At 35.0% G+C, this 18,396-nt stretch overlaps 1 protein-coding gene across 1 annotated transcript in view; it reads left to right on the top strand.

Annotated features, from left to right (window-relative positions):
- The window catches only part of LOC103586020 (histone deacetylase 9-like), a gene marked incomplete at its 3' end in the record, with an annotated part of 533,085 nt that overhangs the window by 331,190 nt on the left and 183,499 nt on the right, over window positions 1–18,396 (top strand). The window lies entirely within an intron of this gene.

Genomic DNA, 18,396 nt, shown 5'->3' with positions numbered 1-18,396 from the left:
CAACGGGATCGCAACCCTCAGTGTTGCCCCCGTACCGGACTGGGGACCGGCAACGGGATCGCAACCCTCGGTGTTGCCCCCGCGCCTCGCTCAGCCAGTGAGCGGGAACCGGTCCGTATGTGGGATCTGAACCCTCGGACGGGAGTGCCGCCGCGCTTCCCAAGCGGCGCACTATCCAGTGCGCCACCGGGCCGGCCCTAGAAAAACTTTTGAGTTCTATGTGATCATGTCTTTTTGGACCCAAGAATCATTTCTTCTCTGCCAAAAGAAAGTGTTCTTTGAATGTCCCCTGCAGTAGGTATCCATTGTTTACCAGGGACAAATAATTCTACACATTAAAATCTTGCCTCCCTATGGATCCTTTTCTGATGTCTCAAGCTACAGTAAAAAGCTCCAAGTAGGGTCACATATATTTAGGCAAACAAAAAATCTAAAAATGTGTGAACAGTCAACAGGAACAGGAGATTCAAATTTGGTGCCCGGACTTCTGTGATTGGTCAGTTCATGAAGTAAGATCTCAGACAAAAAACAGTCTCTAGCACAAATGTGTATAAGCACCTAAATTACATGCCATTCGAGTTCTTGAAACTCTGCCAAACTTTTATCAGTTAAAATCTTAGTGAACCAGGATGCATCAGTTCCATAAAATAATAGTAAACCTGGCAAAACTGTTTTTCAGATGTCAGTTAGGACTATGCTGTGGAGACCATTAAGGAGGAGGATTCCGCTATGCCCAGTTGTTAAAGGAAATCTGATTGTGTTTCCTTCTGTCTACATATATAAGTTCTGCAGAAAATGTCTTTAGGAGGTTGAAATCCTCTAAGATTGGATCCTAAAGTACTCACTACATAATTATTATTTTGTGAATTTGATAATAAAAAGAAATTCTGTTAAAATCAGCAAATATTGAAGAACCAGCCTAATAGTTTTTCTTTACTAGATTATCAGCCTCATGAGATAAGGGATGAGTTGTCTTTTTTATCATTGTATCAACAGTACATATCACTGTATTTACAATACATAGTTCCAGAGTTATAGAAAGCACTCAGTAAAATAAGAAAGAATGAATGAATGAATGAATGATCTCCTAATTTGTGTCTTTTGGTCTTTGAGAAAAATCAGATATCATATAATATCTCCACTAGCTTTCTGGCATAAATCTTTTAATTTCCTTCCTCGGAGGCTAGTTCTTATAAGTAAGACTCTTCATATAAGTAAAACTCTAGAAGAAGAAAATAGCTATGTCTGGAATTGTAAGTTCAGAAAAATCACCAATTTTTTAATATGGCAATAATTCCTATATGACTAGCTGGGCTGGGACTAAACCAAGGGCCTTGACACTATCATGTTGTTTATGAAACTAACACAGCCTGAAGTCATCCTATTGGAATGTCCTTAGTAGCCATCACCATTGTTATAGAAAAGTACTGGGCAGTTTTTTCTTTCTTGTCATGATTTCTTTAGATTGCTGTATTTTGTGGGTCCTACATTTGGGATTATGGTTTGGATATTTACATAAGAAAAAATAGTCCTAATACATGTATAATTTCTAATGTAGCCTCTTGGTAAAAAGAATGAAATAAATGGCCCAGACCTACAGCACAACACAAGAAAGGCACAGATCGAGTTTGAAACAAAAGTGATGTAGTCCAAATAAAATGCATTAGGTAGCCGCTTTTTGGAGATAATCAAATCCATTTTTGACTCAAATGGCCCAGACCTACAGCACAACACAAGAAAGGCACAGATCGAGTTTGAAACAAAAGTGACGTAGTCCAAATAAAATGCATTAGGTAGCCGCTTTTTGGAGATAATCAAATCCATTTTTGACTTCCACATTTTCACTAACTTTATACCCTCCATAAGGACATAATTTTCGATGTGCTTTGTGTGCTTTTACTTCTTGCTGACTTAGGTAAAGAATCAGTCCTGGAATATAGTTGCCCTGCAAAAAAATTCAAGGGAATATTTTCTAGGTTTTGTTGACTGTGCCTTGGAAGCAAATGAGTTATGGTACAGGGCTGGAACTTTACCTACTTGTTAATTGGCAGGTTAAACTTTTATGAGTTTCTGGTACCCTGGTGATACATGACTATTAAAATTTGCAGGTGGTTCAAGGGGAGAAAGATGTAAGTTCCTGTGCTAGTAATATATCATAAAAGTGTGTATTTCATGTGCCTGTTGTGAAAATGGAGACTTTAATACTCTCACAATATAAGCTGATTAAGGAATCTTTATGGATCTTATTAACTATGGGTCTTTTTTCATAGAAAAGTGAAAAGTATAATGCTTATAGACAGAAGCATGGAAGAAAATAATTAGCCCAGTGGAACCTCCTTGAGACTGTTTAGTGACACCCTCTGCACTCACCTCCCAATCCTAGAAAACTGTCCCTGATTCAGAAGTTGCTTCTACCACATGAAATGCTATAAATCTGACATTTTAATTTTTCCCTTCAGAGGACAGTGTTTGCTTAATTACAGTTAACGTTATATCTAAATGTTAGTATATTTCCTTTTTTGAGTCCCTTTTTTATCAGGAAATGTAAAGTCACAAACTGTGATTAGTGATGTGATTCCACATAATTAACTAAATTTTGGAAAAACATATGATTGTAGTTCTCTGGAAGCTATATTTTCTTGTTTTACATGTGCTTTTAGGGGAAAAACCCTCAAATATTGGCTAACTTAACCATTTCCTTTAAAAGCTTATAAGCAGCTTTTTCTTATTAGGATTATAGCTCATTTTAATATAGAGAAATAGAGAAATGAATTAGGTTTAATGAAGAAAAGTATAGAAAATGAACAATAAAATAATTCTTTTATTTAAAATTTTTAGTTCAGCATTTTTTTCTACCCATTTTTGGGGGGAATTTCTATTTGTTGCTCTTCGTGTTAAATAACATTCTAAAAATAGTTCTTTTGGAACACTAAATTATGATTTAGTTTCTCCACTCTCTTGGCAAATATATAATATTTTAGTTTGAAGGTATTGTATCCATTTGCAATCTTTCTCCAAATTTATTCTTTTAAATTTCTAATTTGGTTTACCTATGCCAGGGGTAAGGCAGCAGAAAGGGAGGTAGGACCACATAGGGGCTGGGTGTGGAGAGACTGGAGGATAAGATGAGCATGTCAAGGAGAAGCCAAGTCTGCAAGAGGGCACTGTAACCATTAAGAATGAGGAAAGAAGTTGTGCTGGATGGACAGTTCATTGCAGCTTTTAGTTCTGATATCAGTCAGAAGAACTTTGTCTCCAAATCTCTGTTTGCCAAGCCCCTATGGTACTTTGTTTTGACAAAGAATGCTTTCTGAGCATGACAGTGATATACATATAATTGTATATGATATATACGTATGTATACACACAATGTTTATACATACATATATGTTATTTACATTCATACACTATTAAGATACTGTATTTTATAAGTACTCATGAATCAATTTTCTGAATTTCTTTCAATTAGTTTAGTTTTTAAAATCTCATTTTTAAATGGGTGACAGTAGAGCATAGAATAATATTGACAGGAACATAAATATTTAAATATTTGTTGCTCTCACCTTACCTGACTTTTTTTTCCTTAAGAATATATTGCTTCTGGAAAGAAGAATAATAGATTCTTTTGACCTGATCAAATACTGGAGAGTAGGAATAGAAATATTTGTTAATGTTTCTACCTAAATTTTTTTAACATTGTAAAAGTATTCCAAATAATATTGTTATCAATCAGTCTTTAAAAAAAAGTAGTAAATATAAACTTTACAAAAATTTTACTGTTTTGGTGAAGGGTGTGGGAAGCAAATTCAATTTTATAGGAAAGATGTAAAAAAAAAAAAAGTAGCTTTAGAGAATTATAATCCAGTCAAGGAAGTATTTGAGAATCAAAGCCTAGTTTTGGAAATCCATTTCTTGCCAAGTGAAAAGGTGCTAAGCTGCTGAGCAAAGAGTAGTTTGCAGCAGAGACTTGTCTGTCTGTGTGTGGGAGGTGCTAACAAGCCAAGAGTTCTAGCCTGAGTATTTGGTGAATCCATGGAGGGCTTGGTGGATACCTCACCTTAGGGCAAGATGCAAGTCAGTCCACAAGATTTATTGGGGACCCACTTTTTCTACATAGGTGTTTCACTAGGTGCCTATGGGGAGAAAAATTAATTTAAAAATAGGTAATAGGGATATGTCTTCTTTTGTATTATATATTCTTTATTTCCCAGCCCAAACAAACAAACAAAAAATAGCTCACTGAGAAAACTATAGTAAACATAATGGTCTGAAATACAGATGGAGTGTATTAACCAGAGGAGGAGCCAGAGGTGGGGGTTTCTGAAAAGACATGCTTCCCACAGTACTAGAATACAGAGCAGTAGTGATTGCCTGCAGCTTTGTCGACCAGCTTTGTGCTATGTGTGCCTTACAGTCATTATCATCATCATTTAGTCTTATAGGAATGCTGTCATCCCCTTGTTCGATGAGGACCCTGAAGTTCAGATGAGGGAAGTAACTTGCTAGCTGTTGCATCAGGAAGAGACTTACACCAGGTCTGACTTGCTCCAAAGCCCAAACTCTTGATTACATGGCAGAAAACAAAATGAATGTCATTCAGAATAAAAAGTATATGCCATATGTGATAGGAACTCATATCTCCAGTTTTCATATTTCAACTGCGAGATAAAAATTTTATGCTAATTAGAAGAAATGACAGTCTAACAAAGACTCTTCATCTAGTGAAAACTTGAAAAAGATTAAACTATAGTCTAATGAAATGGATAATTTCATTTTCTTTATTCATAATTAAATGATTGACTTAAAAAAATGTAGAAACTAGTATTATAATATGAAACAATTTAAACTACCTGAACAACAAATGTCACCTTGAGGTTTTAAAATACGTCCATCTTCAGATTAACTAACTAAAACTACAATTTAGCATGAGAAACAAATTTTAAAACCTCTCAGTTAAGAATGTATATCCACTAAGGTTCCATTTAAAATCATTTGTTAGTTTTAACTACCAACTAAATAAGGAAGGTATCACTGTAATTTGTAGGATATGCAAAATAGTAGTGTGTAATTTCCATAAATATTTCAATTATGAATTGGTATTTGATGCAATGGTATCACAAAAGAAAGGTAGAGCAGGAGAACGTGGACAAATGTCAAACTTAATTTGAGAAAAGAATGTCTGATAAGTATAACATACTGCTGGTTCTCTGGGTTCAATTAAAAACTATAAGGAAAAAGAGAAGACTTCATGGAACTAATGGTTCTGGCCTGGAGTCCATCTTTTGGGATCGACCAGCTTAAAGATTCATGTGCTTATTGATATTTTACATCACAATGCTAACAACTTTACTCCAGGTAGGGCTACACAGGACTTAAACTGTTGAGCTTTGTCACTTTTTATTACAGTATTACATTAACAGTATGACAACAATGTCTCACATATATATCAGAAGCTCTGATTGGTTGTTAAATGTCTTTGTAAAGCAAGTGAAACCATATTAATTCTTACTTTACAAAATTTGCTTAGTAGGCAAAATCTTTGACATAAATGTATACAACAGGAGGAATAGATAAAGAATATATTGAAAAGTCTGGGAAATCACTATTCTGTATATTTAGACATCTAGATGAGTAAAATAACATCTCATACCTCATTGTAGAATTGATGCTGATGTTTATGCTGCATAAAACTCAAGACATTTACATTTGGGTTATTAGTTAATAACAATTAGCTCTGTGGTAGGTGCCATGTCTGTGTTAAGCTAAGCATACTTTAATATTCAGTATTTCTCTTGACTATTGTATAAGCTAATTATGATAAGAGATTTGAGTGAAAGTACTAATAAACTTACCTCAGACTAAGACCACACAGGAGAAACTTCAGCTTAAAGGAAATTAGAAGGCCAGAGGGAAGAAATTACAAGTAAATGAAGGATGTTTTAAAACTCAAGTACTGTAACTAGAATGCTGCTCTGAGATATTAAAATACCTAGGTATTTAAAAGACATGGTTAGTTGACATTTATTTTTTAAATGTATTTAAGTAAAATTTAAGAAATACTTGCGCTAAGCAGAACTTTCAGGTTTCTTTAATTTTGTTAAAGTATTTATTTACTTTCTTGTATTTTGAAAAGATGTAGTGAACATATCGACCATTAAACATAATGGTGTCCATTAAAGGAAAAAGAAAAAAGAAAAAAGTAACGTTTATGTTTTTTCTTATCAAATAATGGGTGATATATTTCCTACTTCCTCACTCTCTCTCTCTTTTTTTTTTTGCCTTAGCCAAAAGTAAACTAAATTTAGTGTTCATCTGAAGTAAATAAATTAGTAACGTTTATGTTTTTTCTTATCAAATAATGGGTGATATATTTCCTACTTCCTCACTCTCTCTCTCTTTTTTTTTTTTGCCTTAGCCAAAAGTAAACTAAATTTAGTGTTCATCTGAAGTAAATAAATTATCTAACTACAAGAACATACCTTTTACTATACATTTTATTTGTATTTTAAATTATTCAGTAATAGGACTATTTAATTATACGAGGGCACTTCAAAACATCTGTGGAAAAAATGGAATTAAAATATAATACAAATCTTTCCATGACCTTTTAAAAGATCCCTTGTTTAAGCTACCTAAAATGCCTTTTTAGATATTTACAACAAATAAATAAGTAAAGAAATGACCTTTGAGATATTACAGATTTTTGCGTCTTGCTATTTCCAAGTTACATTGCTTGTTCTTTGGTGAATAAACAAATTATGTGGGCAGAATATTAAGAATATTAACATTTACTCTGACACGCGGAAAAACATTGTAAAGCTAGGCACAAATACTTCTTAGGGGATATTAAGAATAAACATAACTTAAATCAAGAAGAATACTGTTTGTTATTTTTGTATACTGTCCTGGTTGAATTTATATTTAATGGGGAAGTAGAGGATGATGGTCGACTTTGATTTTTTTTTAAAATTTCAACTTATTTTTATCCCCATCCTCATTTTAGAGAATATTATTTGAAATCCTTTTATTTGGCCCTAATTCTATGCTATGTATGGCTTTCTACCTTCTTTATTCTATGACCTATTTGCCTCTTTGTTTCCTCCTTACTTTGCTAGTTCCCCATCCTTCTTTTTGTGTTCCCAAATCTTTTTTTCTAATTTTACAGATGAGAAAACTGACACTCAGAGGCATTAAGTAGCTTGACAGAGTTTACACAGCTGCTAATTGATCAAAACTGGGGCAAGAACTTTCATCTCCTCCCTCCTGGTATACTGCTCTTCCTGAGTTTCTAATGGAGTTATTTCTTATGTTAGAACACGATGCTGATACATTGTGGAGTAGTCCTCAACTGCCTAATGTGTATGTTTTTCTGTCTAAACTAGAACGTCCATGGGGCTGATTTTCAGCCAGTTCACTCTGATACAATTATGCCAGTTTTTAAAATATTGAAATATTTCCCACTGGCTATAGTAAGTAGCCCCTGCTAGGAGCCTCTCAGCTGTATTTCCTACTTCTGCGGCCCCTGTGAATTTCTCAGGAACCTCTCCTCATTCCACCCGCTTTCATACCTTGGTCCAGGAGCAATCAAAGTGAGGAATTTATCTACCAACGATTGGACAAAATGATTAATGCAATACTTCAGTTTTTACACAGAGCCACACTCTATCATATTTATCTTTTTGTTTTGTTTCATTCTCATAGTAATGATGAGAGGAAAATTTACTCTCCTAAAAGAATGCTGTTAGAAGGTTTTGCTTGTTTTAATTTTTATTTTTTAATTTTGTGTGCTGGGAGATGTCTGAAAACAGTATACAAGAAAGTTATTATGCAGTATGAAATTTTTCTAGCACCTATATCCACTTAAAGTTTTGCAAATGTATTCTTTTAGAGATAACTTGAAAGTCTTAAATTCTGAAATAACTCAAAGTGTCTATATGTGTTTGGAGGATTTCAAGTGCGAAAATACTATTGTTATATCTTCAGTGTGCTGGATCATTTTCAATTGGTCAGTTTTTCTCCTTACTATGGGTTATATTTTCCTGCTTCTTTGAATGCCTGATAATGTGCTGGATCATTTTCAACTGGTCAGTTTTTCTCCTTACTATGGGTTATATTTTCCTGCTTCTTTGAATGCCTGATAATGTTTTACTAGAAGCCATTTATTGTGAATTTTACCTTGCTGAGTGCTGGATATTTTTGTACTCCTGTAAATCCTGCTTCCTTCTGGGTTGCAGTTAACTTGCAAACTGTTTTATCCTCTTGAGTGTTGCTTTTAAGATTTATCAGGACTATAGTACTATTTCATTTGGGACTAATTATTTCACAGTATTGAGACAAGACCATTCTGGATATGCTACCAAATGCACTTTCATTATGAAGTTTTCTAGTCTAGTTGGTAAGAACAGGCACTCCTTCTGGCCTATGTAAGCATTCATCACCATTGCCTCAGGTGGTTCTTTCTGCTACCTCATGGATCTCCCTCAGATATATGCATTAAACTGAACTCTGCTGAATAGTTCATGAAGACCCTTTATAAATTTTTCAGAGTTCTATCTCTGTTCAGCTCTCCTCACTTTGGTACTCTATCCAGAAAACTCTAACTGCTTTATTCCCCTTGGATCTCAGCTCTGTCTCCTCAACACCAGGGGTCTACCAGGCTCCTCCTGGGCTCTTCCCATCCCCCCGGTGCCATCACAGAGAAATGTTCTCATAGCAACAACCTTGGACAATTGTAGGGCTCATTTCCTTTGTTTTCCACTTCTCAGAATTACTACCCTTTGTTGCCTCAGGTCCAGAATCTTGAAAACCTTGTTTCAGTTTTTGCTTTTGTTTGTTTCAGGGTTTTAGTTGTTTCAAGCAGAAATGTAACTTCAGTTCTTATTACTCCATCTAAGTTGAAAGCAAAAGTTCCTTGATACTTGGCACAGAGCTGAAGTGGGAAGACTTTGAGACTGGATGCTGAAGTCTCAGCATCAAAGAGTAAGACTTAGGATAATAAATCCTAGTATTTTGGCAATTGGATACATCTTTATACTTAATTTTTTCTTTTCAGAGAATAAAAACTTGCTCATTTAAACAAAACTGGAGAAACATACAAACCAAAAAACTATTGTCATACCAACATTTAAGGTTTTCTTTAATAAATGAATGGAATAAAATGATTGCAGGTAATCTAATAGATTGTGTAGGTGTTTCCCCAAGTCATGACCATGTATGGGTACTTATCTTTAAGAATGTTTTTACCAGGCCACAAAATAATACAAAGAATGTAAGGAGTTTTTTACAACACTAAATTTGTTCTATTTAAAATACTTTATTTTTGACTATGTACTTTATACATTACTAGTGATAAAATTCCATGCTTTATTGAATTTATTATGATAGCTCATGTATGATAAAGGATTTTTTGTTGTTTTTTAAGTCATTACCTGGCAAAAGTACAAGAGGGAGTCTGTCCAATGTTGATTCCCCATAAATTTTTTTACTACTCTAGGTACTCCAGTAGTCTGGAAACCATTGTCTGACCATGCTCAAATGCTATAGCTCTTTTCATTTTTATCCAAAGACTGGTTACTGTAAAACTTTATTCAGTAAAGCAAGTAATGCTTTTCTTTTTGAGCATCCTTCTTTTGAGGATAGTGTGTTCTGCCCTGTAACAACTCATAGGAACAATAGAGAATATCTGAATGACCAATTTGTGTCATCATTATATTTACTTCTTTTCTTTACTCCGTAGTAGATATGTGGCTCAATTCTTTCCTCAGGAATTATTTTTTTTATAGCAATATTAGAGCTATAAATGAGGCCCCATGTATGCGTCAGGCAAAGACTGTGCTCCACTACCACTAAGTGAGAAGATGAGTTTTAGTGTTTTCCAAATTGTGGCAATGTGTTCCTCTCCCGACACTATTCAGATCCTTTAAAGAGGAGTAATGACTCTATTCTATGCACTATTTATTGCTCTTCTTATTATACAGAGCTTTTATTTAAAGAGGTGAATGATAAATTACACTCTTACTGAAATAATCCTTTTAGACCTTTAATGAGGGTTGGAAAACAAAGGCAACAGACATTCCAGAAGAAATCTGACCTTTTTTTTTTTAAATAAATCTTTTCTTTTGCTAAGATCTCCTAAAAATATTTCCATTTTTATAAAAGGGTTCTGTTTTTTGGGTGAAAATAGTTGCAAGGATATGTCACTGGGTAGGTTCATTAAAAATTACAAGCATACGCCATTTCTGCGCGACGTTCTTGTAGCCTGTTTCCTGCACTTGGGAAGGGTGCAGCTTTCCAGTGATGGCTGCCCATGAATCTTAGAGGCCTGCACCTGCAGATTACAGCCTCAGGCACAGGCTGTATGAGAATAGCCCCCATTTTGTAAAAACGAAAAGCTCTGCTGTTCTGCAGAAATGTTTGGGACAGAGAAACGGACCTCAATGAGATAAACAAAACTCATAAACCACTGAGATTAGATAAATTGCTAGAGTTGTTTGGAAGGCCAGGCAGGAACAAACATTCTCTTCCTAAATGTAGTTTTCCTGCACTTGGGACAAGCACACTATCTGATTACCCAGTATGATTTATTTATCTTTCTAGACTGTTGACATGAAGTCTGAATTTCAGGCCCAGGAATAGGTGTACTTCCTGCAGTTATTTTGTTTGCAGAAATCACTGATTTCTCTCGTGTTACTTTTGTGATTGCTGGAGCTAACAATATCAAAGTTTAGTGTGCTCACATCATCTGTAATAGTAAAATCTTAGTAAAGCACACGGTTTAAATATAGATCCTGGTATAATAATCTAACAATAAACAGGGTTCCCGCTCTTTTATGGTTTTAGCTACAGCCTTGTACTGGTAATGCTTCAGTTTCTTTGTGATAAAGATTTTTCATACTAATAACTCATAAAATTCATGCTACAGGGTAAGTAAACTCTTCTGAAAGCATTCATTCATTTGTTTATTCACTGACTCCACAAACTTTTATTAAAAAGCTCATCTCTGCGAGACATTCTTATGAATCATGGGGACTCTGGTGAAAAGATAAAGAAGATTCCTGCTCTTATAGAGCTCATGTTTTAATTGCAGGGCTTAAATAAAAGGTAAATAAAACAAGCAAGAAAATATCAGGTAGTGATACTGCTCAGAAGGAAGTAAACAAAGTAAAGCAATTAAGTGTGCCTAGAAGCCTTAGATTGTGCAGTCAAGGATGGCCCCTCCAAAGAGGAGGCGTCTAAGCAGATACCTGAATGAAAAATAGGCTGCCATACAAAGATCTGATGGAAAAACGCCCCAGGCATAGGGAACAACAGCTAATGCAAAGATACAGCTGTAATGAGGATATGGCTAGACGACATGAATCATATCACTTTGACTTGTACTCTGATTTGCTTTGACTTTTACTGTTCAAAATTCTCCTTCTGTGCTCTGTCCGCACCCCTCTTACCTTTTAAATTGTGTATTCTTAATGAAACTGTATTTTTGGGTGACTATAAAAATATTGTTATTTCAGCTAATTGATTCTGCAGTGCTTTCAAGAAATTATTTCACATTTAGATTAATTTTACAAAATGATTTAGTTTAAAAGTCGTTACTTAAGAAACAGATAAATTTTAAAATAATTCCCCCCAAAATCTTTACTCTCAACACTTGCATTAAAGTGAGCCAATATAATGTCCTTTTTTAAAAGTCTCTCTCTTTCAATGGAAGAAAGAAAGAAAGAAAGAAAAAGAAAAAAGAAGGAACACAACTCTTTAATGCCTGGAAAGATACAGGGAACTTTTTCCCAAATGAGGTAACTTTGAAGCTGAGAGACAGATTCACACGTTCATAAAGTGAAACTTCCAGGGCATAATTTCCTAAATTATTTCTTTCACTGCCCTCTTGGTAGCTCAGTGTCATGGATGAGTGAGTTTACCTCACAAGTAAGCATTTCGCTCCCCAAGAACAGACTCTTAACCTTAGCTCGCCACGTGATCAGACTCAGGGTGAATGCATAAGATTAATGAGGGCCCTGAGTGAAAACAGTCTCTTGTGAGGACAGCACTAAATCTTGAAAGGCTGGTTGTTATTGTTTGTGGAGGCCAAGCTCTGGGCCAACCCCAGAAGGGATCATGGTGGTGGCAGCTCCTGACCTGGGTATATCTTTAATGCCTTGATCCTGTTTTTCTGTGATTGGCATTATGTCGTTCTCTGTTAGAATCTATTTTTAGGAGCACTGCATATCTTTGTGTTTTCTCTGTGTGTCCAAATGTAGATCTTATCATTCTACTTTTATTCCACTTATTTTCCCAGGTGATAGAAAGAGGAAACATTCTCACATCTAGAAAATAATGACTTAATTCTAGTTTATTTTCCCTTGAAGTACATTAATGACTTTTTCTCCCCTGGCATTGGTCTTCCAGTGGATGATGAAATGATTAGAAAAGAGTCGGTAAGTTCTTTCCATTTTCCTCAGTTTCCCACTTTCTTGTTGCTTTTTTTTCAATCCTATAATATTTTAGTAAAGGAAACATGGGACAGTGACCATTAGGGACAAAGAACTAGAAAGGAGATGTCATTGGCAACTAACAGTCAACCAGGCAATAGCAACAAGAGATTTAATATTGGCAGGCAAGATAGCTTGGTTGGAGATTGCATACACAAATTATAAGCTGATTATAAACAAATACTTATACACATGAGGAAAATCTGGATCTGCTCTGCTCTGCCCAGTTTCCATCAATGGACTACTAGTGGTGGTCTCTAAAGAGTACTCTAACAGGCAAGAATGAGGCATTGATTTTTTAAAACAGAATCTTCAAAGGAAGGGGAAACCAGGCCTGCGGGGAAAGAAAGCAGAAATCTGGCAATAGGTCATGGGAAAGGAAGGAATCACTGTGGGGTTTGGAGTTGGAGACAGAAAGAGGTAGCAGCAGGCCACAGCCCAACCTGTCATTAGCTTTAAAAAAAAAAAAAGATACGCACAAGAAAAACACAAAAACTGCCGCTAACCTCAGAATGGATTGGGTTGAAGGTTATTTTTTCCCCTCTCCAGATTCATTTTCTAACTTAAGTTTATGTTAATAATTTTACTGCTTCTCCACACCCCTATGTTTGGGGATGGAGGAGTTGGGCCTTAAAACTTTCAGTCTAATAGTCCTGTGTATATCCCTGAAGTGTAATGTGGAAAGGGTTTTATTGGGCTAATAGCTACTAATACATCAGTTTTCTATCAAAAGTCATTTTACAGCAGACTGTTATTGGGTAATTGAGATGCACGTTACTAAAATTATAACAGGTTTACACTAGTGGATTTTATTAATTTTTGTTGTTGTTTTTACAATCCAATTACTTGGAACTCTACAGTTTATTCAGAACAGGTATCTTTTGTTTTTATTTCAAAAAATACAGTGCTTATTTTTATGGATGTTAAAAACTTAACAGCTCTGTGTGCTTTTTGTCAGTGAAAATGCCAATAAATAATTCTTGACTTTTTTTTTTTTTTTCCCATTTTGGATGTGTATTTGCTGTGCTTCATTTGTACCATAGAAGTTTTCGATCTGGGCTAACATATTTATATAGTTTAAGACTTTTAGAAAATGAGCAATTCTAATTTATTTTTTTCTCTGACAATCTTAAGTGAGTTTAATTTCTGGTATGAAATATCCCATCAGGAGAGGGCTTTATTCATAAAATATTACAAGGTGTTTAAAGCATTGGCTTGAAAGAACAGATTTAATTAACCACTATTTTCATTTTCTATAGGTGTGTAAAATACTACCTTCAAAATGTAGTGGCTTAAAACACAACAAATTAGTTTGCTCATGGTTCTGTGTTTTGGACAGTGCTTGGCAGAGTGGTTTGTGTCTGCTCTCATAGCACATAGCCGAGGCTGGGGATAGCAAGTCCAAGATCACCTTTTGTTTTGGGGGGCCATTCTCCACATGGCCTCCTATCACTCATAACCCCAAACTTCTTACAGAGACAATGGATTCCAAGAGAGTGAAAGCAGAAAGTGCCAGGCCTCTTAAAGGCTAGATCTGTTTAAAGGATTGGCTCAGAATGGACACAGTACCACTTACATCTTCTCATACGGGCCAAAGTAAGTCACAAGGCCAGCCAGATTCAAAGGCAGGGAGAATGGACTCCAGTTTATTGGGAGGCGTTGTGTGCATATACAGGGAGGGAAGGAATTGTTGGCCGCCATATTTGGAAACTATATAGCACAATCTTTTATAAATATATCCTTGACTAGAATAAGGAAATTTATCTTAATTATGAAGGTCCTTTTGATACATATAACCTGTAAATATCATGCTGTAATTTTGTATTCACTCTTAATCTTGCAAGATGAGCCTGTGTTTTCTTGATTTTGGAATTATGACATTACACATTATGGATTTTTAATCTAACAGTAAAAACTGGACAGTTTCCAAATGTTTGTCATTATCTACTTGGCAATCAACTGAGTTATTTTTAAAAACATCCCCTTCAACATGGTGTAGTGAAAAGAATCCGGAGGCAAAGGGATTTGGGTTCAGATACCAGTTCTGCCTTTTATTGACTGTGGCCATTTGGGCAAATTACTTAAATTCTTTGGGTCTCATTTTTCTCATTTGCATAATGAGAATAATTATACCTACTTCATCATGTTGGTATGAAGATTAAATAAAATAATTATGTATATCACATAATACCGTCACTGGGACACTATACTGGGACATAGTAGGTTTTCACTTCCCCTATGTTCCTTCAATGTAGTAATTAAATCTAGTATATAAAAATTGTTTTTAAATACATTGGGGAAATATGTAGCCTTCCTCAGTTTTGGATTTGATTATTCTAATCAGATCTTATAATAGCAAGAGTAATAATATTTTTTCCTTTATCTAAATATTTGGAGGAAAAATAAGTAGAAAAAAAAGTTTGACATAAATTCTAGAGGTTTTAGTTTTTTATGCTTATTGATACATAGTGTTTATATGGAGGTTTCATTTTTCAGAGTTTTTCTTTTTTCCTTTATAATGACAACTCTCTTCAGAAGTAGAAGGCATGTAGTAGTATTTTTATTTTGCCTTTATAGATATTATGTGATTATATGACTTTTACAAGAAGGTCATCAAAAAATCAAATGAGTTATTTCCCCCATTAGCCTTTAATAATTAAATGAATTAATAGCAATGATAATATATTTCATGATTATCTAATTCAGGATGTTCTATTGTTATGTATTCAAATTACATGGTACTTATGTGTTTTATAGCAAAGATATTGGTGGGTTACCTAGGAGGGATTTATGAAAATATGTTTATTATGAATTTTAATCTCTAGGTATAGTAGACCAATTCTTTTATTGTCATATAATAACCTTCATAAAGTTGAATCTTGGCTTTTACTAAAATTAGTTGGACTGGAATTCGTAGATGGCTTGCAGCATTGTGTCCAAGTAGATTAAAAAATTTCAGAAAAATGCAAAATTATATTAATAAAATTATTATTGCAGACAATCTTGTTTAAATAGATATAGAAATATATGTAAAATGCCAGTTTTCAACTGAGATGTATCACAATGACTCTATTTTGAATGCTGGAAAAGGCTAAGATTATTCAGCAAGTACTCATGTCACCATGAAAAATAAAAGTGCAGAGCTGCAGGTGGCATGGCACATTTTCCCATTCACAGCTGAGTGGGCAAGTAACACGTGTTAGGGAGAGAGATGCTTTCTGATTTTCTTCTGATGAAGCTTGTCAACTAAATTGAATTTCGGGTTTTCAAAATATCAGAGTGGATGAAGTCTTTGGGATATTTTTGCATTCAACTAAGTCTCACACATGGCTCCAGAGGAGGGTCTTCCTTCTCCAGGTAATACTGTTAACTTATCAGAGCTTTGGCAGGAAGCAGAAACTGCCATGTGGATTGTGATTCTGGAGAGTTAACATTAAAATACTCATTGTACATTACATTTGTAGAAAATACTGAGAGGAAATTTTTCCCTGGTAAGCTCCATCCAAGGTTTGGGCTCTTTCTAGAATAAACTGCAAATTCCTTTAACACCAGCCTTGTTATCTGTGCATACAGGTGAGACCATCACATGTCTTTTATCAAGTCTGTTTTGTACGTCAGTAATTATATCCCCTTGTGATGAATTCAAGTCCAATTTGCCTTCTACCAAGCCAGCATATATTTTTCAACTTTGGGAAGACACAACAGAAGAGAGATTTATTTTCCCTTTGGACATGACCGAGTAGTTTCTGGCTCTCAGTGGGGGATAGACTCCATCCATGTATTAACACAGCAGTATGTGTATTCAACACTATAGAAATGTCGTCTCATTACTTGCATTTGATTTTTGGTGTAATGTTTCTGCTGAGCAAATCAGGCATAATTATGAGCCACATGTGACTAAATCAGGTAGAATAATTCCAGGGAATTGATTGACATACATCAGGAGCTTTAGAAGAGAAATGTCAGTAGTTCGTATTCATCATCTTTTGTTAATGGGAACCTCTGAAGGCAGCTGCTGTGCAAAAGTCATTTGTCATTCTTTCTAAGTGTCAGTTTGCCAAGTGAGTTTCCGGGTTAGTGGCAGCTTTTACACAAATGCTAATCCAGTTTTTTAATCTTAGTGAGAAGCAGAGAATCTGAATATTTTACATAGCAACTTGTGTCCAGGGATATCTATATAATTTACAATTGAATTTGCACAAATTATTTACAAACATTAAGGGCATTGGATTACCATATTTAGACCATAATTTATCTGACATATGAACAAACTGAAAGGAAATGTGAAATTTTCATTCAGCATCTTCAAAGAGTAGAAAATGAGTACCTCAGGCATACAATAACCAAGAAGTTTAGTCACTTATATACACAGTCTTGGAATTGCTTTTATTTACCCTCTCATCCTTATTTCAAGTCTACTTGTATACTTTATGAATCCACAAATGATTGCCTTTATTGAAAGGTTTGTGTTATTCAAGATGACTTGTAAAGTTTACTCAATCTTCCCTAGCAAGGGAAACAGGAAATTCCAGAGAACACTAGACTCAGCAAACCTATAAAATCTGAGAAAGCAGACCATTATTTCTGGAGACATTTCACATAACACTTTGGGAAGCAATGACTAATTAGTTTTTGGTCTTAACAATAGCACTTTCAGGGGCTTTCTTTTTTTTTCCTTTCCCTTTAATAGCTTTCATATTAGGAAAAGAAGGAAAGTAGCTCTGAATGATGAAATATTGGCAACGTATGCACTTGCTTCTCTGTAGGAGCTCTACTCTTTGATCCTTAGTACAATTACCTACATAGCCTGGCTAGTGTTAATGGGCTGGAGAGTAACAACCAATTGTTGCAGGCACAACACCCCACACGCTTTACCTCTAACGAGTGACTGATTATTTCAATTCGAAGGCTCTGTTCTCTCTATTCCTAAATTCCTGCTATAGTAAGTTAAAGAAGTATAGGTGCTTGTTCGCACATGGAGCCTCGTCATTTTCATGGCAGCACCTTGCCTTGCCACCCACTCCCCAGCTGCCAGCAAATATTTATTAGCAGGGGTAAGATATATTCTGAGTTCTCTGTAAACATTTGCATGTTGAGTTGTCTTGCTTCCTTACTTTATTTATTTACTTACCTACTTATTTACTCATTCATTCACTTTAGAATTCCACTTTCATATATCTATCTTAACTCCAACAGCCTTCCTTGACTTTTCTCTCCTCTCCTGTTGATATGCGCCATCTGTCATCAAATCCTATCTGTTCCACCTCTTCTACAATCCTGCTGATACTGGCCTCTACTGTGGCTCCTGGATGACTGCAATTGCCTTTTGATTGAGGCTCCTTGTTTTTCCCCTAAATCCCTCCCCCATGAACCCAAGCCTGGCCATGTTTTCTATTATTCCTTTTTAAAAAATATTTTCTTTTATTGTGGTGAGAGCGTTTAATGTGAGATCTACTCTCTGAATATATTTTTAATTGTACAATACAGTATTGTTCTCTATAGGCACAATGTTGTACGGCAGAGCTCTAGAAATTATTTCATCTAGCATAACTGAAACTTTATACCAATTGATTAGCAACTCCCCATCCTTCCCCACCCACCAACCTTGGAACCACTATTCCGTTCTTTGCTTCTATGAATTTAGTTATTTTAGATACCTCATATAAGTGGAATCATATAATACTTGTCCTTCTGTGTCTGGTTTATTTTACTTAGCATAATATCCTCAAGGTTCATTCAGGTTTTTACATGTGGCAGGATTTTCTTCTATTTTAACGGTGAATAATACTCCACTGTATGTATATACCATATTTTAAAAATTCACTTATCTATTGATGAATGTTTAGATTTTCAATTCTTTTAGATAAATATCCAGACATGGGATTGCTGGATCACATGGTGGTTTTATTTT

Source organism: Galeopterus variegatus, unplaced genomic scaffold (genome assembly GCF_000696425.1).
Source record: "Galeopterus variegatus unplaced genomic scaffold, G_variegatus-3.0.2 Scaffold296, whole genome shotgun sequence".
Lineage (NCBI taxonomy): Eukaryota > Metazoa > Chordata > Mammalia > Dermoptera > Cynocephalidae > Galeopterus > Galeopterus variegatus.
This window is presented reverse-complemented; position numbering and strand designations above follow the sequence as displayed.